This window comes from Macaca nemestrina, chromosome 17 (assembly GCF_043159975.1).
Source record: "Macaca nemestrina isolate mMacNem1 chromosome 17, mMacNem.hap1, whole genome shotgun sequence".
In the NCBI taxonomy this organism is placed as follows: domain Eukaryota; kingdom Metazoa; phylum Chordata; class Mammalia; order Primates; family Cercopithecidae; genus Macaca; species Macaca nemestrina.
The window spans coordinates 10982342-11000622 of record NC_092141.1 but is presented as its reverse complement, the minus strand read 5'-3'; the positions used below and the strand labels follow the sequence as shown (position 1 = coordinate 11000622).

The 18281-nt window shown below is 44.2% G+C and overlaps 1 long non-coding RNA gene across 5 annotated transcripts in view; it reads right to left on the bottom strand.

The window, feature by feature from the left end:
• The window catches only part of LOC105473565 (uncharacterized), a 316160-nt gene that overhangs the window by 252569 nt on the left and 45310 nt on the right, over window positions 1-18281 (bottom strand). The gene's annotated exons all lie outside the window — the stretch shown is intronic.

Here is an 18281-nt window from a genome sequence, read left to right as displayed (position 1 = left end):
GAAAGATTTCCTTCCTACTCAGAATCTCCCCCAACCACCTTCACTTGTAATCCTCTCCATCTTCCCAGTTCGAAGTTTCTTGCTGTGTCTGAGCTGACTGTACACCGTGAGGGGCCAGAGCCTCTTACTTGGGGTTCTGAAGTTCACAGGGAAGGAAAAGTCACGTATAATCAAAATCACTCTGAAAAATTCCTTGGGAAGACATTCTATTGGAGGCCACATGACTTCTCTTAATGAGACCAGCATAGTTGTTTTGTTTTGTTTTAATTCTAGAAGTGGAACCGTTTTCTGTTTTCTTTGGGTACCAAATGCAATCATTGGCTTTCACTGAGTAGAAGCCACATTGTTTAAAATACGCAAATCTTAAAAAACCAGGATCACACTTAGGCCACAGCGCATGTTTACATCTAAGAGAGACTGAAGGAGCTGAGAGTGGCTGAGCAGCAGGCTCCGACCTTACATGTCACACTCACTCTAGGGAATTTCCCGCACTGTTTACGTCATCCTCTCTCCACACTTGGGCTGTCAGTCTGCAAGTTAAATGCATATATGATGGTTCTCCATATAGAGCCTTTGTTCGACCCAATTAGAGGTCATGCTGTTTGGCAGGATGACAATAGAATAAATCTGTGATCATAGGAGTAAGGGGTGAATTAAATGCAGTCCCCACGGATTACTTAGTAGTCACTAAATTAGCCTGCAGGAAGAAAAGGGAGGCCCACAGAGGAGGATTTCCTGGAATTTATCGTTGACCACCCAGCAACCACATTTAAGAAGTGAAACTGACAGGGCCACCTAGACAGTGCATGTGGAAACTGCAGGGCAATCCCTCCAGGGCAAGGCTTGCTCCGTACCTAAGCATCTATGAGGACACCACTCAGAGACTCCTTATAGTACAGAATTAGAGGACACGAGCCCTGAAACCATCTTGTTTTTGTTTTTGTGTTTTTGAGAAGGAGTTTCATTCTTTCACCCAGGCTGGAGGACAGTGGCACAATCCTGGCTCACTGCAACCTCCGCCTTCTGGTTTCAAATGATTCTCCTGCCTCAGTTACCTGAGTAGCTGGGATTACAGGCGCCCGCCACCACGCCCGGCTTATTTTTGTATTTTTAATAGAGACAGGGTTTCACCATGTTGGCCAGACTGGTCTCGAACTCCTGACCTCGTGATCCGCCCGCCTCGGCCTCCCAAAGTGCTGGGATTACATCTTAAAAACCACAGAGCCATGCTCCTCCAACTGTATGCATATCACCTGGGGATCTTGATAACTGCACATTCACTGTGGCTCAAGCTTGTCATCCCAGCACTTTGGGAGGCCAATGTGGGTGGATCACTTGAGTCCAGGAGTTTGAAACCAGCATGGGCAACATGATGAAACTCATGGTGGCACATGCCTGTAATCCCAGCTACTTGGGAGGCTGAGGCAGAAGGATCACTGGAGCCTGGGGTAGTTGAGGCTGCAGTGAGCCATGATTGTGCCACTGCACTCCACCCGGGTGACAGAGTGAGATCCTGTCTCAAAAAAATAAATAAATAAATAAATTACAGATTCAGATTCATTAGGTCTGGGGAGGGGCCTGAGACTCCACATTTCTAACAAGCTCCCAGGCCGTGCTGCTGCTACTGGTTCCTGAGACACTTTGAAGAGAAAGGCTCTCAAGCAACCCCATCATTTCAGGGGTAAGGAAACTGAAACCACAGGTAAAGCGGCTTCACCAAGTTCAAGCAACTGAAAAGTGACAGATCCAGGTCTGCAGCCCAGGTCTCCAGGCTGCCAGTCAAGGCCTCTTTCCTCTCCTTAAATGGCTGACCGGCTTCTCCCAAGCGCTGCTGAGCCTTAGGAGAACAGGCAAGCGAGCAGCTCAGCAGCTGTGGAACTGAGGCACACTCATACTGCAGGTGAGCCATGCACCTTCCCCCCTTGGGCCTCACCCTGACTGTGCCGAATGAGCAGGCCTCCACGCTGCTCTGTGTCACTTCAGATGCCACAGCACTGAGCCCATGGGTGCCCCTCAAGCAGAGCAGGGAGGGAGGAGGAAATAGGTGGGCGCACAATGCCACCAGGCAGGGCCACATTGAGCCGGACTATGTCTGATCTGGACTCGTTCTCCCAGAAGGCTCTCCACCAAAGGGGCTGGGCATGGGGAGCCTCCTACTGTTCCCCAGGCCCACCTCATGGCCCCTCCTCCTGTTCATTCCCTCTGGAGGCAATTGGGCCTTTTCAGTGACCTGAACTCTGTCCATCCTGCCACTTACAGGCTGAGTGACTATAGGTAGCCCTCTCGTATTAGGAGGTAATAATAATGACATTACAATCACAAGTGATTCAGCACCGGTCTTTAGGACTTCTGCGGCCTCCTAAATTGGCAAATACCTTAGAAGGTATCATGCCTCACGCCTGTAATCCCAGCACCTTGAGAGGCCTAGGCAGGTGGTCAGGAGTTCGGTCAGGAGAACTCCTGAGGTCGGGAGTTCGAGACCAGCCTGACCAACATGGTGAAACCCCTTCTCTACTAAAAATACAAAATTAGCCAGGTATAGTGGCTCATGCCTGTAATCCCAGCTACTCAGGAGGTTGAGGCAGGAGAATCGCTTGAACCCAGGAGGTGGAGGTTGCGGTGAGCCGAGATCGTGCCATTGCACTCCAACAGCAAAACTCCATCTCAAAAAAAAAAAGAGAGAAAAGAAATCAAAATGTAGAGCTGTACATCTTAGGCCATCTCCTCCTGATTCTAGGGCTATAAACCTGGTATTTTCAAAGCTATTTAAAGTAAGGTCTGCCATAATGATCAAGTCCACATTTCTCACAACCTCATCGCCATGGCTTATTGCAGGACCACAGGACCCACGAAACCAGGGGAAGGCGGTCACAATAGGTGGAAGGGCAGCCCACCCCCCAGTCAGTAGCCTCGAAGCCCCTCAGACTGAAATTACTCATCTCTCAGTGAAATTACAGTACGGTGGAGGAAGGGGAGCTTATCCTGGCTGGATCACAAGCTGACCATCACCGTTGAGGCAGGCTCAGAAATGTATTTGCATAAAGGATCGAAGAGCCTCCTGGGTAAAAACAAACCCTAAGGGTACAGGGAGTCTGGCCTAGTAGCAGAAACCTCACACAGGTATGTTCAGCTTCCTTTACCTTCCAGCTATGTTTGTTCTCAGGGAAAAAGGGCTGCAAGAAGGCATAGACTGAACTGGGGTGGGCGAAACATACTCTATACGATACTGGGATATCATCTCAGCACTTGAAGGCATCCAACATACACTTGTGTTTGTTCCTGGTAGACACAGTAATAATCTGGCAGAAAAATAAAACAATAGGCGCCAACTAATAGCTGACTGAACTTGCTTAAGAGCTGAATCAGTTCTTCCAAGACTCCCAGAAGTTACTTGGTAGGGCAGGCACACAAGGGGAATAGGTGCTAGCCAGGAAAACAAGGATGACGAAAAAACCCACCCCTTATCGGGTATTGGGAAGAAAGGCTCAGAAACCAGAAGCTGAATATGAACCTGGGAATGCCCAAAGCTTTGCTGTGTGAGCCAGTGCTATGCACAGATCCAAGGACTAAACAAAGGGAATGGCCAGGAGCAGGTGCCTCTGACTTTACAGCAGCCACATGGTCGCAGGCTTCCATGCATTCCTTTATTCAACAGATGGTCACCTCAGACCTCATTCCAGCCTGGGTCCCAAAGACTGACTCAACCGGAACGTGGAAGGTTCCTTAGCATTTGACGATGGTAACTTTTAGAAAAGGAAGAGAGAAGTAAGGTGCAGATTCCCACTGGGGCCACCCTGCCATCAGACATCTCTGCCACACCCCATACTGCACTGGTCTGTGTGTACCCAAATCCCCCAAGCCATTATTTGCATGCCATTTCTACACACTATTTTATAAGTTAACACCTTAAATGCCAAATGTGGCCCAGCTCTGCTTTCCAAGTGTAGGCACCCAGTTTACTATTATCTCTTTCTTTCCTTTCCTTTCTTGTTTCTCTTTCTTCAAACTGGCTGCTCCTGCACCAGCCCCAGCCCTCGAGAACAACTCCTACCAATTTCACCTACTTCACTTCCAGCCAAAGCCACAGGCTTATCCCACGGTGAAAAGGACAGAGGCCCTCCACCAACGCTTTTTTTGTGTGTTGGGCATATACCCAACACACACAGCCTCAGGTTGGATGTCCTCTCGCCCCTGACTCCATCTTTCTGACTAATCCCCTCCACCCCGCATCAATCTGGGACTCTGTGGCCCTCCTTTCCCAAGTTCACATCTACCTCCCTAGCTGCAGCTATTCAGAATCTGAACTCTGACCCCTGCCCAGAACCTCTCACTCTAAAGAAGAGTCCAAGGCTACAACCTAATGCTAGGCCTCTGTAGCTCCCTGTGAACAACAGAGCAGTGATTCTCAAAGCGCTGTCCCTGGACCAGTAGCCTCAGTCTCCCTTAGGAGCTTGTTAGAAATGCAAAGACTTTAGCACTCGGTAGGGTAACCAACTCATCCCAGTCTCCCCAGGGCTTTCTTGGTGTCAGTACTGAAAATTCCACATCCTGAGAACCCTGATCAGTCCTGGGCAAGCCAGGCTGGCAGGTCATCCTAACTTTATCCTGGACCTGCTAAAGGAGCAGCCCCGGGGGTGGGGGTCAGCCATGGGTATTCAACAAGCCCTCCAGGGGATTCTGATGCCCGCTCAGGTCTTAGAACTTCACCTTACAGGGTTTTTGATGCTGAACTTGTGCCTGCCTGAGGGCTGCCCTCTGGGTAAACCCCTCTTGTCCATCTTCTCTTTGGGCACAGGAAAACAAACCTTGTCACTTGGAGTCCTCCCAGACTGCACTAGCCCCAAGCAGCTCTATCAGCTGTGAAGAATCTCAAGTCCTGTCCAGCTCATACCGTCTTAAGTCACCTGCAATGGGTGTCCTCACCAGCTAGGGGGGTGAACTCATTTCTCCTCCCATCTCTTTCACATTTCAATTTTCAAGAAAATCGAGTTCCCCTTTGTTTGGGAGAAAAGTCACGTGGGATGGGGGAGCTTGCTGGGCCTGGTGTACAAAAAAGGAGGGAAGAGGAAGGAGAGGGGTCTGGGTCGGGTGGGGGAAGCGTCAAAGGTATTGAGGGAATGACATTGATGAAGGGAGGATTGAAAGAAGGCTGGGATGGAGAACAGTGGTGGCAAAGCCATGAAAGAGAGAAAGTGAGATGGGAGTAAATGGGAAAAGGTGTGTTTCCAGTGGACCAGCCACGGCAGCAGCCCCTGGGACCTTGTGAGACATACACACTTTCAGTCTCACCTCAGACCTACTTAATCACAAACTCTGGGACGGGTCCCTGTGTCTGCATTTTAAGAAGTCTTCCCGGCCGGGCGCGGTGGTTCATGCCGGTAATCCCAGCACTTTGGGAGGCTGACATGGGCAGATCACGAGGTCAGGAGATTGAGACCATCCTGGCTAACATGGTTAAACCCCACTTCTACTAAAAATACAAAAAATTAGCTGGGTGTGGTGGTGCATGCCTGTAATCCCAGTTACTCGGGAGGCTGAGGCAGGAGAATCGCTTGAACCCGGGAGACAGAGGTTGCAGTGAGCCGAGATCGCACCACTGCACTCCAGCCGGGGTGACAGAGTGAGACACCTTCTCAAAAAAAAAAAAAAAAAAAAAAGGCCGGGCACGGTGGCTCAAGCCTGTAATCCCAGCACTTTGGGAGGCCGAGACGGGCGGATCACGAGGTCAGAAGATCGAGACCATCCTGGCTAACACAGTGAAACCCCGTCTCTACTAAAAAATACAAAAAACTAGCCGGGCGGGGTGGCGGGCGCCTGTAGTCCCAGCTACTCGGGAGGCTGAGGCAGGAGAATGGCGTAAACCCGGGAGGCGGAGCTTGCAATGAGCTGAGATCCGGCCACTGCACTCCAGCCTGGGCGACAGAGCAAGACTCCGTCTCAAAAAAAAAAAAAAAAAAAAAAAGGCTTCCCAGTGATTCTGATGCCAGCTACGGTTTGAGGACTGCTGGGCAGAACAACTGTATTTCTTTAAGCAAGCATCCTGCTCCCCTTAAGGCTACGTTTTCTCCTTGTTTTCAAATTTCTGCCTGGTCATAGTGGCTCAGGAGAGAGAGATGGATTCTCCTAATGCGGGCTCTCTCAAATAACACCTCTTGTCACTGGCCTAAAGACTTCCTGAGTCACACATGGGGACAAATGACTGTGACATCTGCTTTTCCCTCCATGGCTCTCGCTGTGCCATTGGTCCCACCAGCCTAGGGCAGCTCTAGACTGGGGTGGCTCTGGTGCTGTGTCATTTCCAAATCTAGTCAATATCAAAACCCTCCTTTATAGTTTTATCTCCTGTCTCCCTTGTCTTGACATAAGTTGTCTGCCAACTGTAATCATTAAGGAATAATTAATTCATTTCCCCATGATTTATTAATCAAACATATCCATAACCCCATACCTGGGTATACAAAAAGCATCAAACTGATGTATTATGATTTCCATTAGCGTTTTTGAAACATTTAAAACTATCCATTGCAATTTCCATAAACCCTGGGGATCTGGGAAGAACCAACGAAACCAGAGATCTAGATCTCAAAGGCCTGTGTGAACAGAGGTAGCAAAAGAGGCAATCACTTAAACGCCTATTGGCTCTTGTCACTCTCCCCAACCCTCAGCTACTCAGGACTTTGTCCCCTTTCATAAACGCCACCCCTTCCCTTCTCTGGGAATCTCCAAATGGCATCTCATGTGGGCTCACAAACACAGCCAGTACTAACTCAGTGCGGTCTGTGGGCTGGCTGCTGCTTTGCCTGTTCCCGGCTGCTCAGTCTTTCTCAACCTGGCAGCCCCTACTAGACCCCACCTCCACCTCCTGCAAAATAGGGCTTCACTCTTCACCATTACATCCACCAGAAAATGCCAGTGTGGCAGAGTAGGGAGGCACCTTACCTTTTACCTTTTACTCCATTATACGCTTGTGCTTGCTCACTGTGTTTTAAATGTCCTCAGATCTTCAAGTATAATGGCATCGTTCTACCTGTGCCCAAGTGATCCCCTCTGTCACAGCAATCTCAGAGTCATGCTACTTGGGCCGCAGTATAATGCAAGTGCTAAAAAATTATATTTCCCATGTCCACCCCCAGGGCCCAGCTCACACAGGAATTCATGGCAGAGTGGAGCTGGGAGGCAGATGGAGCGATGGAGACCACATGCTCAGGATCCCTCTTCCCCTCCCATGACGAAGGCTTTGCCCCTGCTTCCAGCGGGAGGGGCCTGCCCTCTCCTTGCTTGGGATACTTGTCAACCAACACATGTTAACGACAGAGGAGAGAAGAATCAAGACCTAGGGATGGAGCTGGGAGAGGCCGGCCTCGAACAAGGAATATCTTGAAAGCTTATTTTTATCATTAAAGTGTGTATGAATGTCACCTTTTACTCCATTATACACTTGTGCTTGTTCACTGTGTTTTAAACGTCCTCAGATCTTCAAGTATAATGACATCGTTCTACCTGTGGGTTTAACTTTCCTCCAGCCCAAAGATGTGGACCCCAGACAACCACACAGCATAGCTAAGAAGGAATTCTCATGGCTGGCAGCAATTCTGTGTCATAGACTGGGAGGCTCTTGATGAATAAGTTTCAAATTAATCAGGGCTCCAGATCAAGAGGCACTACTCTTTATTTTGTTTTGTTTTGTTTTGTTTTTGAGACAGAGTCTCGCTCTGTCACCCAGGCTGGAGTGCAGTGGCGTGATCTCGGCTCACCGTAACCTCCACCTCCCGGATTCAAGCAATTCTCCTGCCTCAGCCTCTCGAGTAGCTGGGATTACAGGCACCTGCCACCACGCCCAGCTAATTTTTGTAATTTTGGTAGAGGAGGGGTTTCATCATGCTGGTCAGGCTGGTCTTGAACTCCTGACCTCAGGTGATCCACCCACTTCGGCCTCCCAAAGTGCTGGGATTACAAGCGTGAGCCACAGCGCCGAGCGGAGGCACCACTCTTATGCAAGCTTCATGTGAGAAAGCTGAGATGTACAATGACTCTGGGGTGTAAAATGACTCACCCGAGGCCACAGGGCCTGGACCGGAACCCACACTTTCTGGCTCCTGACCTACTGCTCTTTCTGCCATTCCATTCTGTCTCTCTGAGCGAAAGCAAAAGTTTGGTGGTGAAACAAGGACCCCCTCTACCACTAAGCCAGAGCACCTGGTCAGCACAAGAGGGAAATGAGGCTGTGTGCCTGGGCAGCCTCCGTGTACCTCTTCTATGGAATGGGAACATTGATGCCAGAACTATAGACTCCAGAGGATGGCTGTGAGATGTCTGCTGGGTAATAACAGTCATACAAAGCTTTGGAAACATATAAGTATGGAACAACATGGGTTGTGGCTCTTGATTGCCCTGCTGGGAAGGCTTGGGTGAAGCTTTGCTCATTCCAAACTTCTCCTTCCTCTTGCCCTGCTTACTGCATTTCAGCAAACACACAGGGTGGAGCATGGGGAGCTCAGGGAAACCAACTCTGTAACAAGGAGGGCAAACACCTGGTCCATGAACCAGAGCCACTTCCACACACTCCAATGCCAATGTAAGGCGTCAACATAGGATCTTATAACTGTACTTCTGGGCACCAGCATGGTCTCCATCCATGACTGCAGAAGCCACCACCAGGCCATTGAAATTGGCTCCAGAGGCCAGGCACGATGGCTCATGCCTGTAATCCCAGCACTGGGAGGCCGAGGCAGGTGGATCACCTGAGGTCAGGAGTTCGAGACCAGCCAGACCAACATGGAGAAACTCCGTCTCTACTAAAAATACAAACTTAGCCAGGTGTGGTGGCCCATGTCTGTAATCCCAGCTACTCAGGAAAGCTGAGGCAGGAGAATCGCTTGAACCCAGGAGGCGAAGGTTGCCATGAGCTGAGATCGCATCATTGTACTCCAGCCCGGGCAACAAGAGCAAAACTCTGTTTCAAAAAAAAAAAAAGAAAGAAATTGGCTCCAGAGATAAAATCATTTGTCATTGCTATTTCTTAGAGTTCATAAAAGCCAATTCTCAGGGGTCAATTATGCAGGTGAACTTAGACCAGCTGCCATAGCGAGGGAACACGTACCTACAAATCACTCCTCCCACGTCCTATATTGCAAGTGATTCAAACTGGAAAGAGCCCTGATTAGTTCAAAACTTATTAATTAATGTAGTCCTACATTCCAGGCATAAGGCTGGTATTTGTACTGTCCTTCATTCCAACTTCTTGATCTACCTTACATGGTGAAAGTCTTCATGCTTTTTATGCATAACTTTTGAAATGGGCTTGGTAGACCCTATATTAAAGGAAAAAGGAAAAAAAAAAAAACCATTTTCCCCATAAGCCAAAGAGGCTTAAAAAGAGAACTCAACTCAGAGAAGGTCTAGAGATGGAATTAAAGGGTAAAAGCACGAAAGGGTAATTAAAGAGGTGGATTGTTTGAAATGGGAAGTTAAATGCTTCAAACCTGAACCAAACAGGTAAGTTGAGTGGCTCAGGGTTGTGTGACTGTAACTTACCTTATCTATAAATAGATCCTACTCTGTATTATAAATAGCTTTACACTTGAAGAGCTTCTGAATGTGCCGTACTAGAGCAGATAGGACTGGGGGTCAAACAGAGGGACGTGGCAAAGGAACCAGATCATAAATCCAGAGTCCTACCCTCCCTCCATACATACACATACTTCCAATTTCCTAAATGTTGAAGGCAGAATAAGAGGCATGTAAGAGGCATCAGTGGGACTCCAGCAACAGGGGATTTAATTTGGAGTGTAGTGAGGACTTAGCATAACATAAAACCCCATAGTTTGGAGGAGATCTCCACAAAGTTAAAAGATAATAACTGATGTGTCCCTCTTGCAAAGTGTAACGCAGTTTCCCCTCATTAATGCAAACACACACACATACATACACACACACACACCCCTGTGGTTCCTCTCCCCTTGCTGGTAACCCTCCACCTTGATATCAGAGTCAACTGAGGAAAGAAAATGCTTTGTACTAGAAGTCAGACCCGGGTTTCTGTTTCAGTTCTGTAACCTGCTGGCCAAATGAACTTGTCACTATACCTTCCTCCAAGACTCCAATTTCATCTGTAAAATGGGCTCTTAGAACTCTCAAGTGATACAATACATACAATAATAACTAACCTCTACTGAGGGCTTACCATGTGCCAACGTAATTTCTTCTTTATCGTAACCTTACTTGTCACCAACTGTAATCTCAGATAAATTTCTTAACTTCTCTGGGTTATCTTTTTATGATAGATGAGAGATTACAGTAGTGACAAGTAGAGATGGAACTGGAACCACTCAATCCGACTCCAGAGCACTTTGAAATCTATAAAGAAGACTACAGTTGTAGGTCAAAGATGGAAGGATGTCTGAAGTCAGCACTTCTGAAATTGTGGTCAGAGTACCTCACTGAAATGCAGATTATTTTCTCCCTCTCCAGACACCGTATTTCTGTGTGGGAGCATCTGCATTTTAATAAGCTTCATCAAATGATTCTTATATAGAGCAACTCCAGAACTTCTGAATTATGATCAGACCCTAAAGATCCACTTCTGGCTAAGATGAAATAACAAGGACTAGATTTATGCTCCTGCCTGAAATAACAAAAAGTAAATTAACAAACAAGACATATAAAATGATAGTTTACAAGAGTGTGGAGGCCAGGCGCAGTGGCTCAAGCCTGTAATCCCAGCACTTTGGGAGGCCAAGGCAGGCAGATCACCTGAGGTTGGGAGTTTAAGACCAGCCTGACCAACATGGAGAAACCCCATCTCTACTAAAAATACAAAATTAGCTGGGTATGGTGGCACATGCCTGTTATTCCAGCTACTCAGGAGGCTGAGGCAGGAGAATCACTTGAACCTAGGAGGTGGAGGTTGCAGTGAGCCGAGATCACGCCATTGCACTCCAGCCTGGGCAACAAGAGTGAAACTCTGTCTCAAAAAAAAAAAAAAAAAGTGGACATCAGGCAATGAAATAGAATGATAAACGAAAGATGGGGAAAAAAGAGATTAGCCCAACCATTGCCCCAGCTTACAGCATTAGAGAGTTTCCAGACCATGGTACAAGGAAGGGGAACATAGATGGAGGCTGGAAGACTCCTCAAGTTAAGAAGGAAGTGATAGTCCAGAGAGAAAAAGTCAGCTATGGTCTGAAGGGCAAAGTGTCAGATAGGAGGAGAGAGCTGCACAGACAGAAATCTGCAGAGAATCCCAAAAGACTATTCAGCAGAGTAATGACTGGCATGTGCGTGTGAGGAAACTATCCAAGGCTGGGAAAAGAACCATGGAAACGATTGGAGGGGAGAGTGGAAGGTGTTCAGCAGGAGTCGGAAGGATGCCTGGTCCAACAAAACACTATAAAAATCCGTGTGATTTATACATTAAGTGAAGTACTCAGTACTTAGTAGTGCAGAATAATTACCCTTAGACTAAATGCTACTCTAGTGTTGCATAACAAGTCTAAAAACAACTCCCCACCCAAAGGATTAAACTATTTCCAAGTAATTTAACTGTGTCCCAGGACAAAGCTCCAAAATGTTTATAGAAACACAAAAATACCTAGCATTACTAAACAAGGTAAATTCACAATGTCTGGCACCCAAAAAAAGATTACCAGGCATGCAAAGAAGCAAGAACATGTGACCCATAATGAGAAGGAAAATCAACCACAAGAACTTGAAGCAAACTATACTAAGGTACATCATAATGAAATTGTCCAAAACAAATAAAGGGAGAAACTTGAAAGCATCCGAGAAAGAGAGAAAGACATGCTACAGAGGAACACAGATAAGAATGGCAATGTATTTCTCATCAAAAACAATGTCAACAAGAAGACAATGTAGCAATTATCTTTAAAGTACTGGGGAAAAAAATGACAACCAAAATTTCTTTACCCAGCAAAAATATTTTCCAAAACCAAAGGCAAAATAAAGATTTCTCAGATATTCAAAAACTAGAACAATTCATCACCAGCGGCCCCACACTACAGAAAATAATAAAGGAATTTCCTCTGGCAGAAGTAAAATTACAGATAGAGATACAGATGAACACAAAGTAATGAAGAATAGCCAAAGGGTAACTTCTTGGGTAAATATATAAGATTTTTCCTTATTATTTAAATCCTTTTAAAAGATAAGTAGATGTTTAAACAAAAATAAGAATAGTATATTGTGGTACTTATAATATATGCATAAACCCTTCTATATCTAAGTGAAAACTAAATAACACACTTTTATGAATTCATGAGTCAAAGAAGAAATAAATAAGAAATTAGAGGAATTGGAAAGTATTTTGAATTAAATAAAAATGATACATAGCTAATCAAAAGTTGTGGGATGCAGCTAAAGCAATACTTAGAGGGAATTTATAGTTTGAAATGCTTATTTAGAAAATAATTTCTTGAAGCAACAACCTAGAATTCCATCTTTTAAAAAATCAGCAAAATTAGTGCAAAAGAAACCCAAATGAAACAGAAGCATGGAAATCAGATCAGAGCAAAGACCAATAAAATAGTCAATTAAAAAAAAAATAGAAGAAATCAGTGAAACCCAAAGCTGGTTCTTTGATAAGTAAAATTTGTAAACCACTAGCCAAACTGATTAGAAAGAAAAGGAGACACAAATTACCAATATTAAAAATGAGAAAGGTGACATACTGAAGATTCTGCGAATAGTAAAAGATACTAAATGAATATTATGAATAATTTCATGCCAATACATTCGACAAATTAAATGAAATAGACAAATTATCTGGAAAACACAAACTATAAATGCTTATTCAGGAAGAAATAGGTAACTATCAATAGCAACTGTCAATAATAGTAACTAACTATTGATGGTTATCTATTGACGATAGTAACTATTGATAATTGATACCAGAATAGCTCTCTATGTATTAAATAAATTGAATTTGCAGTTTAAAGACTTCTGAAAAAGAAAAGTTCTTTACACTGAAAACTATAAAACAGTGCTGAGAGAAGTTAAAGAAAATCTAAATAAATGCAGAGATATAGGATATTCATGTGTCAGAAGATTTAATATTTTTAAGATGTAATTCTCTCCAAATTGATATATAGATTCAAACAATTCCAATAAAAATCTCAGCAGGGTTTTTTAAAGAAATTGACAAGTTCATTCTAAAATTCACATGGAAATACAAAAACTAGTACTACCTGATTTCATGACTCATTATAAAGCTGTATTAAACAGGATCATATGATATTGGCATTAAGAAAGAAAATTAGATTAATTTGACAGAATAAACAGTCCAACAATAGATCTACACATATTTGGAAAACTGATTTTTTACAAAGATGCAAAAGTAATTCAGTCCAAAAAGATAGTCCTTTCAGTAATTGATATTGAAATAAGTAGATATCTACAATTTTTTTTTTTTTTTTGAGACGGAGTCTCGCTCTGTTGCCCAGGCTGGAGTGCGGTGGCACGATCTCGTCTCACTGCAAGCTCCGCCTCCCGGGTTCACTCCATTCTCCTGCCTCAGCCTCCCGAGTAGCTGGGACTACAGGCGCCCGCCACGACGCCCGGCTAATTTTTTGTAATTTTAGTAGAGACGGGGTTTCACCGTGTTAGCTAGGATGGTCTTGATCTCCTGACCTCGTGATCCACCCGCCTCGGCCTCCCAAAGTGATGGGATTACAGGCGTTAGCCACCGCCCCCGGCCGATATCTACATTTTTAAAAGCAAACTTTGATTTATACCTAACACCAAATACAAAAATCAACTCAAAATGAATCACACACCTAAATGTAAAACCAAAAATATGAAACTTCTAAAAGAATAGCAGAAAATCTTTGTGAACTGGGGTTAGACAAAAAGTGGTTGAATATGCCATCCAAAGCATAATCCATAAGAGAAAAAAATGATGAATTTGACTTCATCAAAATTAAAATTGCATTTAAAGTGTCTCTGTTAAGAGAATTAAAAAGACAAGGTACAGAGAGAAAATTGTGCAAATTACATGTCTGATAAAGGACTTGTGTCTAGAATATATAAAATATTCTCAAAGTGTAACAAGAAAAAAGTGAGCAACTGAAAATAAGTAAAAGACAGACACTTAACCAAAAAGAAAATATGCAAGAGAAATAAGCACACTGAAAGATGTCCAAGGATGTGGAATGACTAGTGCTTTCATGCATTACTGAGGAGGCTATATCATGGTACAATTACTTTGGAAAGGGGTTCGGCAGTTCCTTAAGTTACACAAGTATGTACCATGTAATCCAGCCATTCCAGTCCTACATGTTAATATTTACCCAAGGGAAAGAAATATACAAGGGAAAAGAAAGTACACATCCATACAAAAACTTGTTCACCATATTTAGAGCAAATTTATTTGTAATAGCTAAAAATTGAAAACAACTCAAATGTCCATCAATCCATCAACAAGTGAATAGATATAAAGATTGTTTTATATCTGTACAATGGAATACAACACAGCAATAAAAAGAAATGAAGTATGGCTACAGGCACCAACAAGTAATAACGCTGAGCAAAAGGCATCAGATGCAAAAGAATACATACTGTGTGATTCCCTCTATATAAAACTCTAGCTGGGCACGGTGGCTCACGCCTGTAATCCCAGCAATTTGGGAGGCCAAGGTGGGTGGATCACCTGAGGCCAGGAGTTCGAGACCAGCCTGGCTAACATAGTGAAACATGTTATTATCAAAAATACAAAAAATTTGCTGGGCATGGTGGCGGGTGCCTGCAATCCCAGCTACTCTGGAGGCTGAGGTGGAAAATTTGTTTGAACCTCAGAGGCAGAGGTTGTAGTGAGCCGGCATCCTGCCGCTGTACTCCAGCCTGTGGGACAGAGTGAGACTCCGTCTCAAAAAAAAAGAAAAGAAAGAGAAGACTGGGCACAGTGGCGGCTCACACCTGTAATTCCAGCACTTTGGGAGGCTGAAGTGGGTAGATCACTGGAGCTGAGGAGTTTGAGCCCAACGTGGGCAACATGGTAAAAACCCATCTCTACAAAAAAATACACAAATTAGCCAGGCCTGGTTGCATGCACCTCTAGTCTCAGCTGCTTGGGTGGCTGAGGTGGGAGAAGGATCACTTGAGCCGAGGAGGCCTAGGCTTCAGTGGATTATAATCACGCCACTGCACTCGAGCTTGGGTGGCAGGACAACACCGTGTTTCAAAAAAAAACAACAAAAAAGGAATGTAGGCCGGGCGCGGTGGCTCAAGCCTGTAATCCCAGCACTTTGGGAGGCCGAGGTGGGCGGATCACAAGGTCAGGAGATCGAGACCACAGTGAAACCCCGTCTCTACTAAAAAAAAAATACAAAAAAATTTAGCCGGGCGCGGTGGCGGGCGCCTGTAGTCCCAGCTACTCGGGAGGCTGAGGCAGGAGAATGGCGGGAACCCGGGAGGCGGAGCTTGCAGTGAGCCGAGATCGCGCCACTGCACTCCAGCCTGGGCAACAGCGTGAGACTCCGTCTCAAAAAAAAAAAAAAAAAAAAAAAAAAAAAGGAATGAAAGAGGGGATATCACTACAGATCCTGCATACCTGAAAAAGTAGTAAGATAATATGAAATACTGTGAAGAACTCTATGGACATCAATTTGATAATTTAGAGGAAATGAACTAACTCCTTAAAAGCCAAAAGTGACCACAACTCATCCAAGTTTAAATAGATTATGTGAATCATCTTTTTTTTTTTTTTTAATTAAATTTGTGGCTAAAAACCGCTTTAAAAGGAAATCCTGGGTCAGCTGTGGTGGCTCACGCCTGTAATCCCAGCACTTTGGGAGGCCGAGGTGGGAGGATCAGGAGGTCAAGAGATCGAGACTATCCTGGCCAAGATGGTGAAGCCCCGTCCCTAGTAAAAATAAAAACAATTAGCTGGGCATGGTGGCAGGCGCCTGTAATCCCAGCTACTTGGGAGGCTGAAGCAAGAGAATTGCTTGAACCCAGGAGGTGGAGGTTGCAGTGAGCTGAGATTGTGCCACTGCACTCCAGCCTGGGTGACAGAGCAAGATTCAGTCTCAAAAAAAAAAAAAGAAGAAATCCTTACGCCTAGATTTTTACAGGCAAATTCTATCAAACATTTAAAGAATACTACAAATTTTACACCTCTTCCAGAAAAGACAAAGGAAAAAACATTCCCAAATCTTTTTATGAGACCAACATAAAAAGATACCAATGCCATACCTTATACCAATACCAGACAAAAACAGCATAATAAAAACCACAGACCAATAACATTCATGAGCACAGATGCAAAAACGATCACTAAAATATTAACAAATTGAATCCAATATACATAAGAAAAATCCATATCTGGATAAAAATGCCAGACAAAAACAGCATAAAAAAGTAATAGAACCACAGATCAATAGCATTCATGAACACAGGTGCAAACATCCTCAATATAAATATTAACGAATTGAATCCAACATTCATAAGAATAATCCACTATGACCAGGTGCAGTTTATCATAGGAATGCAAAGCTGCGTTAGAACAAAATTCTTAGACATGGCACTGAAAGAATGATCCATTTTTAAAATTTGATAGATTGGGCTTCATCAAAATTAAAACATGGAGAAACCCCGTCTCTACCAAAAATACAAAAAATTAGCCAGACATGGTGGTGGATGCCTGTAATCCCAGCTACTCAGGAGGCTGAAGCAGGAGAATCACTTGAACCCAGGAGGCAAAGTTTGCAGTGAGCTGAGATTGCACCATTGCACTCCAGCCTGGGCAACAAGAGTGAAACTCTATCTCAAAAAAATAAAAGCAAAAAAATAAAGAAAGAACTCTCAGCATTCATTAATAAGAAAACAATGACAACAACAACAAAACAAGTTTAAAATGGGCAAAAGAGTTGAACAGACCTTTTAACAAAATGCACCATATGGAAGGTGAATATGTTTAACATCATTTGCCATTAGAGAAATGCAAATAAAAGCCACTCTGAGATACCATTCCATGCTTGTTAAAATAACTAAAATAGAAAATACTAGCAAGACGTGTGATCCAGTGTTGAGTAACCAGAATTCTCATTCACTACTGGTGGAAACAGAAAATGGTACAGCCACTCTGGAAACCAGTTTGACAACTTTTTATAAAGTTAAACAGACATATTCCTTACCAGATGACCCAGGACTTCCAGTCCTGCACATACACCCCAGACAAATGAAAAGTTATGTCCACACAAAAACACCAATGTTTATAGCAGTTCTGCTCACAATTGCCGCAAACTGAAAACAATCCAATGTCCTTCAGTTGTGAATCAATAAATACACCGTGGTACATCCATACCATGAAATACTACTCAGCAAGGAAAATCAATGAGTTCTTGATACTTGCAACAACCTGGATGAATCTCAAAGGTGCTAAGATGAGCGAAAGAAGTCAGTTTCATACCGTACGATTACAGAACATGTTTGAAAAGACAAGTCTATGATGATGCAGAACCTCTCCATGCTTCCTGGGGCTGAGGGTTGGGGTGTGGATATGATCACAAAGGAATAGCAGGGGAGAGGTTTTTGGGGTGATGGAACTTCTCCGCATGCTGATTATAGTGGTGTTTAAACATATCTATGCATGGATTACAAGTCATAGAACTATACATCCTCTGAAAGAATGTCAACTTTATTTGATGTTCATTTTTAAAATAAAACAAATTAAAAATTCAAGTTGTTTAGATTTTGTATTTCCTGAACTCTGCAAAAGGGTCTCTACACGTGGGTCACAGCGAACTGTCTTTGAAATATGCTTTGTCTCCCATCTATTTACACAGTCTGTTTGTAAACCTGTCTCACACTTCATTTTCAAATCCCTCTATCGGGTGCTAAGGGGGATTAGGGGACTAGGAGCCTCCCACAATCTCATCCCTTCATTCATTCTTTAATATTGACAACAGGCATGCCCAATGTCAAATGCAGTTTCCAGTTCCTCACTGTCAACTTTTCCAGCCTCCAGTGCTTTCCATATGGAGATCTGGAGCAGGTTACTGTCCCCAGCCTCCCCTTCTCTCCTGTATCCTCAGTCTGCACACGTTCAAAAAAATTCTTCTGGTGAAGCAGGACCTGCAGTGAGTGTGGTGGGACAGTGAGCTAAGTCAGCATCCTCTTCAGACAGCATAAGGATAGCAGGATTTAGAAATCCACCTTAATGTGGAATGCGGCATCCAAATGAGTTCTTCAAACAGCCAAGCTGAGGCTGGGCGCAGTGGTTCATACCTGTAATCTCAGCACTTTGGAAGGCCAAGCGGGTGGATCAC